The 9,864-nt window shown below is 49.4% G+C and overlaps 1 pseudogene; it reads right to left on the bottom strand.

Annotated features, from left to right (window-relative positions):
• Nucleotides 1-1,799: 1,799 nt before the first annotated feature.
• On the bottom strand, nucleotides 1,800-8,712 carry LOC144172503 (uncharacterized; annotated as a pseudogene).
• Between the last annotated feature and the right edge of the window lie 1,152 nt (nucleotides 8,713-9,864).

Below are 9,864 nucleotides of genomic sequence, written 5' to 3' on the forward strand. Positions count from 1 at the left end.
CACTGCTAATCCATACTAATATTCAAATATATTTCTTCCCCCCCCAGACTACCTATTTTCTTTCGGTAAAGCACCCATTTCCTGGGCAATCCCCCTCAGTGGGTATGGGCCATATGTCTGGTACCACCAACACCGCCAGTTGCAGGCCACTCTCTTGGGCACGCCTTCATTTGTGCGAAGCGATACCGCGACTTCTAGCCGGAGGCACTGTTTTCATATATGGTTGCTGCTTTACCATTGAGATTTTTAGCCCCCAGGCTCACTAAAGAGGTAAAGAGTAGCGGCAACGGTGGCTAATAGTGGCTGCAGAGGGAAGATAGAGGCTAACTAAGCTGGTGTTGGTGTGATAGTTGGTGTTGGCAGGGTAGTGGTAACTTTGAAGAAAAGGCAATGAAGGTGTTTCAAATTTCTCTCCTTTCTTGCCATGTGTGTCCCCCTAATTGCCCGAACGATGAAAGGTTTTCTCGGTTTAGGAGATGCGCGATCGGCTCTGTGGCTCCTCTGTAGGATGGTGTGGAGGAGTTTTAATTTACCATCCTCGGGATTACATCGCGGCGAAATCTCACTGTGATCTTAAATTGCTCGTATGAAACCAATCGTCATATGCCGGAACGGGCTTGCGCTGGTGTTAGGGCTGCGAAATAGCAAAATATTACTTCAATCGTTTTGAAAATAGACCGCATACGCTACATGTTCAATTGCAGACGAACGGACACTAACGGACAGGGACAAGGCTAGCGCTTACGCTAGCTTTTTTTCTTCTTAAAACGGACTTTTGTAACTTTCTTGTCTCGGTTTTCTTCTTCCTTGGTGTTGTAGAGCCGGGGTTAACCATTTACCTCTTTTTTATTTACCTAGCACAGGGTTGGCAGCGGCGTCAGTTGAGATTACTTAAGCATTTTTGTTGGATAGAGAATTTGCGCGAGCTGCTTTCTACCGTATATGCGTAGAATGCAACTACCGACGGTGTGGCCAACGTACTCTACTGGGCAGGCTCGGTGCGTTGTAGAATCACGTATCCTTTTTTCGTACCCGCCATAGCATCAGTTTCCTTCTTTCGACACTAAAGTTTCTGCTGTGCCCTAATCCAGATTCCAGTGAAGCCTGCGCGCATATGGCTGCATTGGTGGCAGCTTCCGGTCGGAAGTGGTGACGTACTCCACGGACACTCGATCTGACGCAGGATGGCGGGCGGCTAACACTCACCACAAAATCTAAAAATGGGTCTACTTCGCGATCGCGTCAATAAAATTGGTTAGCACTGTTCCCCTGCGCCGTTTTCACTCTACGGGGAATAGTGCACGTAAGCAGCGGCCGCCCTGAAAAACCTTGTGCCTAACATGATTCGCTTCTCGCGTTAAAGCAGATAAGCGCAGTATGACTGTAGTCGCCAGCAATGCTCTCTATAATCTGCCTGTGTACTTTTGCGATGACACTCTCAATTTTGGCATTTGTTTTTCTTTGCCTGAACTAGCATTTGCAAAGGCATTTTAGGAAGACCAAAGTTTAGGTAGCTCTTGTGCTAAAACTATTCATTTTCAGAAATGAAATGTCAGGCAGAAGGGCTCCGGGGTGACTTTTTTCCCCGAACAAAAGCGTGTTTGAGACGGTCAGCGTTAAGAGGGGAGGACAGCTTTTGCGGATTTCGATTTCATGGTATTTATCTTGGCACGCAAATACTAGGCAATGGTATTTTGAAATAACATTTTTAGGCCAATAACAGCCGATGTTAAAAACAGTCCCCAGATTTAGGTCTACAGCAGTAAAGTACACAGGAAGCTGCACAATTTTTTGGCGGGCTAGCTCGCTGGCTCGGGCCTCTCATTCCGGAGTAGCCTAGAGGAGAGGGCCAGGGGAGCCAGCGGGGACCACGGCTTCCCCGAGTAGAGGTGGCCCCCACCTTGCTGGCGCCCAATCATCACAGCATGAAGCTCATCTAAATAAAGGTTCTTCACTCACTCACTCGTTTCAAGTACACATTTGTACTCGCGAAAGCTCTCAGCATTATCACCATCATCATCACGATCAGCATGGTTGTGTCTAGAGGAGAAGTAAGGTCTCCCCAAAGATGTCCAGCCACGTTTATCACTTGCTGAATTGCTTGCTTTCCATCCACCTTGGACAGCAGCAATGCAGCTGCTGTGGACTCAAAGTCAATAGTGTAGTTGTAAATTCATTTGGGGGGTGTTGTGGCAAACATACTCAGCCAGGTTCTCCAAATTGTTGCCGAGTCAGGAAATGCTGTTTGTGTCAACGGGAGCTTCAAATTGTATCGTTCCACATCTCCAGTACAGCCTCACTGTGCGAAATTATATGGCAGCTGTGTCAGGTTATTTTTGGCAGAAATGATGCTATGCTCTGTGTAGTAATGAATATTTACTAGCATGAGTATGAATGCACAGGTGTGAGTTCAGCCTCTATTTACGAAGGGGTAGCAAAACCTATCTGATTTCAGAGTTTTATACACAAGGGGGTGCTGCTGGTCTATTGATAATTTGGGTGGGTATAATTGGAGTGTGGGATGTGCAGGCAAAAGCAGACTAAGCGTTTTTGTCACCCTTCCCACTATTGTCCCGTTTTCGTTTGCTCTGACCACCATGAGCATTTGTCAACTCACCAAATTCGCCACCTTGTAAATTCGGCAGCACTTTTTGCGTCAGCTTTACGTTCACGCCAGAACCCGGGTTGAGCCAGTCCTCCGTGTGAGCTACCCTGGAACGCAGGTGCAGCGGTTAGTCTGGCGGTTGGCACTCCCAGTAACTGATGGATAGGAAGGGCAGTTGGGTGTACCACAAGTTGAGCGCGAGACGATACGAAATATGTAGTGGATACGCGGTAGAGTGAGAAGAGAGGAGGTTTGTGTGCAGGTGGGCTTGCCCGGGAACCCGTACCAGCGTTATACTGGAGAGAGGCTAGGCGCGAAGGGTGAAGTTTGGGGTGTCGGAGGTATGAGCGTGCATGCTGTGTCGATAAATTTTTCGGAGCGCTCCTGTGAGTTGCTAAACGCGAAAGTTATGGTCGTGTGGATATCGACTTTGACAGCGTATTACAGGGCGGCGGTTATGGGGACAGTGGGCGCATTAGTGGCCACAGAGGGAGCAAAATATAAATTTAAAAATTGCGTTTCTCTTCTTCGTTTTCTACATTTTTCAGTAACAAAATAAGTCACTAATACGTCACGAAGAGGGCCCTCAATGAAGGTGACTCAAGCCATTTTGAGCTATGAAGATGCTAAACAGATAACCGCGCATGCTTTGGAGCACAGTGTCTGGCATAATGACACATTGTTAAGCTGATTGCGCCAGTAATATGATACATTTATCACAGGTTATTTTTTACAAGTAAACAAAACGGCTACAAATAGCTATGACTCTCACATTCATTCGCATTATTTGCCTACAAGTCTAAAACCATATCAAATACTGGAATAATATTGTCACGTCCGGGACAGGTTTATTTGCAGAACGTTGGCTCTTGAAGCGGAGGGAAAACTGGTGCGCCGATTGTCCAAACCGTCGAGAGGTCCCAGCTTCTTTCTTCTCTTCCTCGAACGTACCCGTTCTTCTTCTTCTTAAGCTTGGAGGATGGAGTTGCTAGATTAGCTTAACTACATTCCACATGCGTGACACTTCCCCGGTCGCAGACGAAGCCCTCTGGGAGAGTCACTGTGCAGTACGGGAGCTATAGCGTTTCAAGCGTGCCACGTGCACAACCTGTGTTTTCTTGCATGGTCGTCCACTTGTGGCTACACGTGATACCAGGTAAGTAACTTCACTCACGCGTTTCAGGACAATGAAGGGACCAACGTAATGGGGAAGGAGTTTTTTGCACAGTCCACGTTTACGCTGGGGGGTCCAGAGCCACACGAAGTCACCAGGGGCGTAAGCGAGATCGGAGTGGCGGCCGTCATGCCGCTGCTTTGAGCGTTCTTGAGCAGCCAATGTGCGTAAACGCGCAAGGCGGCGTGCTTCTTATGCAAGACAAAGTGTCTTAGCCACTGAAGGCTCGTCGTGTTCTTCAAAAGGGAAGATGGTGTCGAGGCAACTGCGAGGGTTGCGGGCATAGAGAAGGAAAAAAGGGCTGTAGCCGGTAATTTCGTGCTTTGCAGTGTTATAAGCGTACGTAAGAAAGGGCAAGAGGTCGTCCCAATTTTTGTGGTCGGAGGCAACGTACATGGCCAGCATATTTGTCAGTGTGCGGTTGGTCCTTTCGGTGAGGCCGTTCGTTTGAGGATGGTATGGGCTAGAATGAAGAAACTGCACTTGACAGAGGCGAAGGATCTCTTCAACGATGTCGGCGGTGAACTGACGGCCACGGTCACTTATGATAACGCGAGGGGGTCCATGGCGAAGTAGAATACGTCTAAGCAGGAATTTGGAGATTTCCGCTGCGGTAGCAGATGATAGTGCGGCGGTCTCGGAGTAGCGCGAGAGATAGTCCACGCACACAACAATCCAGCGGTTTCCTTTCCGAGAGCGCGGGAACGGGCCTAGCAAATCGATGACAATCTTTTCGAAGGGAGAAGTTGGCGGATGCCGCGGCTGAAGTTTTCCTGCTGGAATGGTTGTGGGTAGCTTGTGCTGCTGACATTGTGTGCAAGTCGCCACCTAATGTTGTGTTGTTTTATGCATATTCGGCCAATAAAAACGTTGTTTGGTGCGATGCAGCGTTCGCGCCAGTCCCATGTGGCCATATGTGGGGTCGTCGTGCGTGAAATTGAGAACACTGTTTCGAAGGCTTTGCGGTACCACGAGCAGAAGACGGCAACCAACACCAGAGTAATTCCTTGCGTACAGTAGGCCGTCGCGCACGCAAAAACGGCTAGCTCGCCTTTCATTACGAGCAGACTCGAATAGGGACTGTGGACTCTTGTCTCGGCGCTGTTCAATCTTGAAGGTTACGACGTCAGGAAATGGGGTTGAGAGCGAAGCAAGATAGTCGTCAAAATGGTCATCGTCGCAGGGAGTGGTTTCTAGCGGCAGTCGAGAAAGGCAATCGGCATCAGCATGCTTACGGCCGCTCTTGTATGACACGGTGAAATTATACTCTTGCAGACGCAGGGCCCAACGTGCAAGCCGGCCGCAAGGATCGCGAAGGTTGATGAGCCAGCATAGCGAGTGGTGGTCGGTTACGATAGTAAATGGGTGGCCATAGAGATAAGATCTAAATCTTTGTGTGGCGAATACGACAGCGAGGCACTCTTGTTCGGTCACTGTGTAATTCTTTTCTGACTTGCTTAGTGCTCGACTAGCGTAAGCGATAACGTGTTCACTTTGATCATGGCGTTGAACCAGTACGGCCCCTATTCCAACACTGCTGGCGTCGGTATGAACTTCGGTAGGAGCCGAGGGGTCAAAGTGCCGAAGTATAGGTTCTGACGTCAAAAGAAGCTTCAGCTGGCGGAAAGCGGTGTCACATTCAGACGTCCACGTAAAGGGAACATTTTTCTGAAGTAGCGAAGTCAAAGGGTTGGCTGTGTCAGCGAATCCAGGTATAAAACGGCGAAAATAAGAACAAAGACCTAGAAAACTTCGAAGCTCCTTGACAGAACGTGGCTTGTGAAAATCGCTTACTGCTTGGATTTTCCGTGGGTCAGGCCTGACGCCGTCTTTATCGACCAAAAGGCCCAGCACAAGCGTTTGGCGGTCTCCGAATCGGCACTTCTTAGAATTTAGGACTACGCCAGCTTTTTCCAAACAGTCAAGAACGGTGGCTAAGCGACTGTTGTGCTCCCTGGAAATTCGTTCAAAAATAACGACATCGTCTAAGTAGCACATGCATATTTTTCACTTGAGCCCGCGCAGAATCGTATCCATGAAGCGTTCAAAGGTGGCCGGGGCATTGCAGAGCCCAAAGGGCATTACGTTAAATTCAAATAGTCCATCGGGCGTCACAAAAGCAGTTTTTTCTTTATCTTTAGGGTCCATGGGAATTTGCCAATACCCTGATCTCAAGTCAACGGAGGAAAAGTAAGATGCTGAATGGAGGCAGTCTATGGCGTCGTCTATGCGGGGCAGCGGGTAAACATCTTTCTTGGTTATAGCATTGAGACGTCGATAATCTACGCAAAATCGCCATGAACCGTTCTTTTTTTTACAAGAATGACAGGTGCTGCCCAGGGACTGCAGGATTCTTGAACGACGCCATTCCTCAGCATTTCCTGGACTTGCTCGTTGATTACTCGTCGCTCGGACGGGGAAACGCGGTAAGGTTTTTGGCGAATTGGGCGTGCTCCTCCAGTATGTATTGAGTGGCGAGTCCGAGTAGCAGGAATTACAGGACACCGTTCCAGATGAGAAAAATCGAAAACACCCGCGTGCTTGGAGAGAACATCGACTAGGGCGCGGAGCTCATCCAGTTCAAGTGACTTATTAATCATGTCGAGAAGCTTGAAGCAATCCATTGGGTGAGTGTGAACGGATGGGCCCGACTCTTCAGTTAAAACGGCTATCGAAGTGGATGTATACTCAGTTTCATGGGCAACATTGAGACCACGAGGTAACATTACTGGTTCGCTGGAATAGTTGACTGTCCACAACTGGGACTGACCCTGGACAAATGAAATGGCGGCACGGGGAACTAGGACGTTCTTCTTGGCACAATTCTGGGTTGTAGGCTCCACTACAGCGTCGAAATCACGGACTGGGGAGCCCGGCCATGCAACTCTCACAAATAGGGCACACCGCGCGGAAATCATTGTGTCCTCTAAAACGCTATGTGCGCTCTGCCGGCAAGCAGTGTCTTCAACAAGTGCAGATAGAGCAGCCTCATCAATGAAAATTTCTCCATTTTTGCAGTCAACTTTGGCACCACACTGCTTCAAGAAATCAATACCAAGTATCACGTCATGGGTTGAGCGTGGGAGCACTGTGAACTCCGCCGTGAAGTACTGACCTCCAAAGCAAAGATTCACCGAGCATACGCCAAGCGGTCGCAGTGACTCACCACCTACACCGCGAAATGTAGCCACCTTGTCCCAACTAAACATCACCTTACGACCAAGCCTATTTTTAAAATCAGCACTCATCACAGAAACTGTAGCCCCTGTATCAACTAAAGCCGTTGTTCGAACACCGTCAACCACAATTCCAACTTTGTTTTTGAGCATGAGAACGGGCGAAGGTGATTCCATCGTAGACAGTCCGGTCGGAGGTATAGTAGACGTGGTTTGCCCAGCGACCTCACCTCCATTGGTCGCGCCATCTAGTTTCCCGGCGGCGGTGACCTACGCCGAGGCGAAGGTGAACGTCGCTGGCGAAGGATAGGCGGTGTAACGCTGCGGTCTGAAGCCGGTGAATCGTGGCGTGCCGGTGAATTGTGACGTGTCGGCGGTTGTCCCCCGGAAAATGAGCTCGTCGGCCAGTGGTCATCGTAGCAGGAATCCCCAGCCTCAGAGCGGTAGAACACGCGTGGGGGCTCGTACCTTGTTCCTTGGCGTCGACGACGGCAGTAGCGGGATATGTGGCCTGCCACACCACATTTGTAACAAACAGGCGGTTCGCGCTCACGGCCAGTGGCGTATTCGTCATACGCGTCATGGAAACGTGGATGATAATAGGGTCGTTGGGGACGGCGACGGAAATTCTCAGGACCGTACCTGGCTGACTCGTAGTCAAGAACACGTCGAGAACTTTCCCTCCCAGTGACGAAGTTCCGGTCATTGAAGCCGGCGTTGGAGGGCTGGAGAGTGTTAGCCTGCAGTTCTTGGATGAAGTGGTCTTCACGTGTATGCCCGCGGTCGATATTGTCTTGGTATGCCTGGTGTCGCGCCAGTTCTTCGCGCACGATGCGGCGGATAGTGTTAGCCAAGTCAGGCGGAGGGTTATCGTCAACACTTGTGACGGTGGTGACGTTGGTCAAGCGGCCGAACTTGGGGGTAATGCGGCGGGTTTTCAATGCCTCAAAGGTACGACATTGCTGGATTACGTCCGCCGCGGACTCCAGTTTTTCCCGGCTTATCAGGAAATGATAGACGTCTTCGGCTATTCCTTTTAAAAGATGGCCTACTTTGCCTTCCTCCGACAGCTGTGGGTTGATGATTCGACATAGCTTTAGTACTTCCTCGATGTATGTGCTACACGTCTCGCCGGGAACTTGAGCACGCTAAAGCAGTGTCTGCTCTGCTTTCTTCTTCTTTGCGGCGGAGTCGCCGAAACGGGCTAATATCTCTTCCACAAATCGGTCCCAAGTCGTAAGCTTCTCTTCCTGGTTTTCAAACCACGTGAGCGCTGTTCCATTCAAGGAAAACACAACGTTCGAGAGCTGAGCAGAGGCGTCCCAGCGGTTGTAGCGACTCACCCTCTTGAAGTGTGTCAGCCACTCCTCAACGTCTTCTTCCTCTTTCCCCCAGAAGCCTCGTGGTTCTCGTTGGGGATGCCAGCTGGCCATTGGCGCCGTTTGCGGCTGGTGATTATCACCGCGCGGAGGCATGGTACAGAGCGCTGGTGGCAGGCCCGCAAGACGTTGGCTTCGGCGCAAACCTTGTGGTTCCGTTGTTGCGTACCCAGCACCTCCACCAATCTGTCTCGTCCGGGACAGGTTTATTTGCAGAACGTTGGCTCTTGAAGCGGAGGGAAAACTGGTGCGCCGATTGTCCAAACCGTCGAGAGGTCCCAGCTTCTTTCTTCTCTTCCTCGAACGTACCCGTTCTTCTTCTTCTTAAGCTTGGAGGATGGAGTTGCTAGATTAGCTTAACTACATTCCACATGCGTGACAATATAAAACCTACGAAAATCTCATCCCGTGTGCAATAAAAACCGGCTTTAAAATGTTTGGACGAAATTTTGTATGCCTATTTTAGCACATCTGCTCAGCAGAAGTGCTCGGATACCTTTATTTTACCTTTAAAGCCGCCTGCCTGTGAAACATTTACTAATTACTTTTCACCCTTCAGAACTTTCCACGTCCTAACCAGTAGCTAGGGACTACATGGCGATAGCTATGATCAAGGTTGCATAATTTCGCAATGAAAATTATTTCACGTGGTCTCAAGTGACATAGTGTCATCTAATGCACTGCAATGTACCGAAAGGACGTCGATTATGCTCTTTTGCAAAAATGGCTTATCCTCTGCTTTATTGACGCCGTTAAAATGACCATGCTTTCCTCTTTCCTTTGGCCTATGTATCCACCAATCTATCGTTGTGTTTGCATCTTTCAATCCTACCTGGGCAAAAAATGTTGTTTGATCGGACTACTTCTATGCCGCTGTACTGTCACCGGCCAAATCACGAGGCACGATTTAAAATATGCCACCATAAACGAGTAGCCTGTCCACGGTATGCGTACCACACATCTTTTTCTTTCCTACAGTCCAGGAATATTGTATAACTTCCCTCCTCCCGTAAGCAATGCGATCACCAATTCATGCAACTAACAAAAACAAGCTGTTGTAAATGACTACAAATGTGGTAGAGGAAAGTATGAAATGTTTCTCGTCGTCTCGGTGGACTTGCCGCTTGCTCCCGGCTAGTGTCACCTGATAAGAGTACAGATTAACGGTCCAGTTTTTTTCTATGGTTCTGTGCCGGCACCATAATCATTGGTTACTCCACTATACGTGACATTTGTTTATACTGCGAAGGTTAGTCAGCGCCGCCGCTTTGTTGTTTATGCGTTTTATTCGGTCAACAAGGTGGACGTATCTTGCTTGCCCCCACGGCTCTGCGGATGCGCGCGACTGATGTCGTTCCGCATGCGAATCGAAGATAACGCGTCTACCAGCATTTCAGCAGCAGGGGGTGTCCAAAGATGCCCTTTTGCTGCATTCCTGTAGTGTTTTTCATGGGCGGGTGTTGAGGCCTGACTCGTCGAGGTACGAGAGAAGCAGCTTGAAGGCCTCCCGGTGCAGCATGAAGGGCCCCC

This window comes from Haemaphysalis longicornis, unplaced genomic scaffold, assembly GCF_048455015.1.
Source record: "Haemaphysalis longicornis isolate Haplotype H1 unplaced genomic scaffold, Haemaphysalis longicornis Haplotype H1 scaffold_23, whole genome shotgun sequence".
Lineage (NCBI taxonomy): Eukaryota > Metazoa > Arthropoda > Arachnida > Ixodida > Ixodidae > Haemaphysalis > Haemaphysalis longicornis.